Here is a 3661-nt window from a genome sequence, read left to right as displayed (position 1 = left end):
GTCAGTCCTGCCTTCTAAGAGCTCACAGGTTCCTGGGAGAGGCAGACAGGTAACTGAGTAACAGCAGAATAAAATAAGTGACTGCTTCAGCGTTGGGACCTGGTGGGAAAGACTTCCCAGAGGAAGTGACCCTATACGGGGTCTCAAAGGACATGCAGTAATGTGTTAGATAAACAAGATTGTTGAGTGGGAGATCAGGAGTGTGCTCTGGGCACCCCAAAACTCTGAACAGCTTTTGGAGTGACCCAGTCCTGTCTGAACTGGGAACTGGTTTATTTGAAACCTACCTCTGTGTGGTCATAGGGCCAGTGTGCCAGCTGGTTAAGATCATAGATATCGCAGGATAGATACGGGTTTAAACCTGATTTGCCAGCTGTGTGGCATTGCTCAACTGTTAATCCTTTCTGAGCCCTCGCTTCTTTATATTTAAAAGGAGGTTAAAACTCGGGAGGTTGTACATTATAAATGAATTGACATAATATATGTAAAAGCTTTGCACACTGCTGGGCACAGGAGTGAGAACATTACTCACATTTCAGGATTTGGATCTTTGGAACAGTAGAATCTTAGTAGCAATCTGAATATGTTGGGTTAAGCGGGAGTTGCAATGCCCTGTGGGGGAGGGGAAACAGATTATATTTTACTCATGACTTCTCAACTATTCTCTTGAAATGTCTCAGAAACTTCTCTGAATCACGGTAACTCAGATATCGATGTCAGATTTTCCCCTGGGGTCCATCTCCCTCTGTATTCTCTAAGGCTGGAATGAAGTCAAACCAGAGGTGAGAGGGGCGCCTGGATGGCACAGTCGTTAAGCATCTGCCTTCGGCTCAGGGCGTGATCCCGGCATTCTGGGATCGAGCCCCACATCAGGCTCCTCCGCTATGAGCCTGCTTCTTCCTCTCCCACTCCCCCTGCTTGTGTTCCCTCTCTCATTGGCTGTCTCTGCCAAATAAGTAAATAAAATCTTTAAAAAAAAATCATTGAAGTTATGTAAAAATGGGCTGCTTTGGGTTAATGATGATAGACTGAACATACTCGTTTATCACCGTTCTCTCACCAAAAAAATGGCAGTGACTGGGCTTTTAGCATAATGTAGGGCATCAACTCTCAAAGACAAAAAGAGGGAGGAAGGGATGGTAAGAACACTGGAAGCTGGAAAGCAGGTGGACAACTGGGCCCAACTGATTTTAGCAGCCCCAAGAAGTCTGATTCGTAAGCTGGCAAACACAGAAGAGCAAAGAGAGTTACACTCTGGAGCCCCCAAAAGATTCTGGACCCTGGGACTTTGCAATAGATGAAGTTGAGCCTTAAAACAGGCAAAGTGGTTGAAAATCTGTCTAAGCAAAGGGACCTCTAGATCACCCCCACCAACCACAGCAGCCAACATCCATGCTCCTATGGCCTGGCCCATCGTGGGAGGTTTACTCTTGAAGGAAGCCAATCAGGGGCGCTCTGGACAAGTGGGTACCAGGTGCCGTTGGAAGAAGGCGTACCTTATAGAAAATGGGTGGGGATGAAATGAAACGCAGCATACGGAGCTTTCATCCCTCCAATCCTCTTCCCGCACTGAGCTCCCGGAATCGCCACCATCAGTTGTGGGCCTGCTAGACCGCAGCGTGGAGTGGGGATTTAGAAGGTACTCGACAACCTGGAGTTATTGAGCAAAAAGCCTGGGAAGGGATGGTGGAGGTTGGAGATGCAGGGCAGGCCTGATGAGGGTGTCCAAACTGAGTTCAAGTCAGCCCTGTCTGCTGAGCAGCGATACCCGCCCCACGTAGCGAGCTCTGAGTTCTAACGATTCGATAGGGTGATTCGGTGTGCCCATCCCCCATGAGCCACAGGGGAAGGCTGGGGGAAGGAGCAGCAGGTACGAGGGCTAAGACAGTAGTGAAATAGCGTGCTGAGCTGGTGGAACTACTAGCATTCAGTACTGTTGGCATGGAAAGTATAGACACACCGGGAGTGTGGGAGGAGGGGAGGCCAAAGAGAGGCTGTTGAAGTTTATGACCCTCTCTTTCTTCCTATGCGTCCTCTCAAAATATATGTGCATATTTTGAATCTCCATAAATGTATCCATTCTCGTTTTCCTTCCTTTTCCCCCATCAAGGGCAATATTTTTATTTTATTTTACTTCTTTTGAACAATTTTAATTCCAGTTAGTGAAGGGCAATGTTTTTAAGATCTATCTGTGTTGCTATGACAATAATCTAAGCCATTCCTTTGAACGCCTGCCTGATAATTTGTGGTATTTTATGGCGTGTAGCTACCTACTTTTACCTACCCATTGTCCCAGGGAAGGCCATCAAAATTATTTTCCATCCCTTCCTCTTTCTTGCTCCCCTCCCCCTGCCCCCTCCCCCCCCAAAAAGCCCCAGAGACAAACATCCCCAGGCATGTTCTCTGATGAACCTGTGTGAGAACTGCTTGTGCATATATAGCCTGGAAAGAGATTGCTGGGTATGTGTCTATGTAATGGGGTGAAATAGTAATACTTTGTCCCCCAAGATGGCCCATCACAGGGACATTGGTATTTTCACATTCCTGCTGATCCAGTTTTTTTTTTTTTCTTTTCTTCTTCTTTTTTTTTTTTTTTTTACTCCAAAAGTTTTCTTGTGCCTCTTTGGGTAATTCTTACTGTTATTTTATAAGAACACTTACAGTGAAATGGGACAGATTCTCTAACTGCACAATATAGTATTGCTCACCATAGGCACTGTGTCTAGGACTGACTCATCTTGCACAACTGAAACTTGATCCCCCATTTCCCCTCCTCCCAACCTCTGACAACCATCATCCTATCCTCTGCATCTAGATACCTCATATGAGTAGAATCATGCAGTATTTATCCTTCTGTGACTGGTTTATTTCCCTTAACATCATGTCCTCCAGATTAATCTATGTTGTTGCATATGGCAGGATTTCTTTCTTTGTAAGGCTATAATATTCCATTGTGTATACACACACACACACACACGCCCCACTTTTTTCTTCCATTCATCATCCATCAGTGGACATTTAGATTGTTTCCATCTCTTAGATATTGTGAATAATGCCGCTGTGAACATGGGAGTGCAGCTATTTCTTCGAGATCCTGATTTCAGTTCTTTTGGATAGATACCCAGTAGTGGAATTGCCGGATCCCACAGTCATCCTATTTTCAGTGTTTTGAGGAACTTCCATACTGGTTTCCATAGCAGCTGCACCATCTTACATTCCCACCAACAGTGTATAGGATTCCAATTTCTCCACCTCTTTTGCCGACAAAGTTTTTAAAACACAGGTTATAGTTGTTGCTAGCGTGAAATGTTTATCATTTTTCCTGGGGCCAAAATGTCATTTGTGTTTCTTTCCTCGCTGATGATTTTGAATACATTTTATCAGTTTCTGAGCTGTTGAGGCTCTCCCTTCTGAAATTGACTTCACATCCTGTTGCCATATTTCTATTGGGGGCAGCTGTTTCTTGTTGATTTGCATGATTTTCTAATAGATCTCAGATATTAATCTCTTGTTAGCTACTTAATCAGTCTCCTTGTTAGCTGGGGAATGCCCTTCAACCACAAGCCCTGCCTCAAGATATAGCCATAGCGTCTCAGAAACCGACAAATGACCTTGAGACTTGAGACAAAATACAGTTGGTGATCCTCTGTGTGACATGGAC

This window comes from Ursus americanus, chromosome 18, assembly GCF_024610735.1.
Source record: "Ursus americanus isolate L20-20 chromosome 18, mUrsAme1.1.p, whole genome shotgun sequence".
Classification (NCBI taxonomy): domain Eukaryota; kingdom Metazoa; phylum Chordata; class Mammalia; order Carnivora; family Ursidae; genus Ursus; species Ursus americanus.
The sequence above is the reverse complement of the archived record's forward strand: the minus strand, read 5'-3'. Positions refer to the sequence as shown.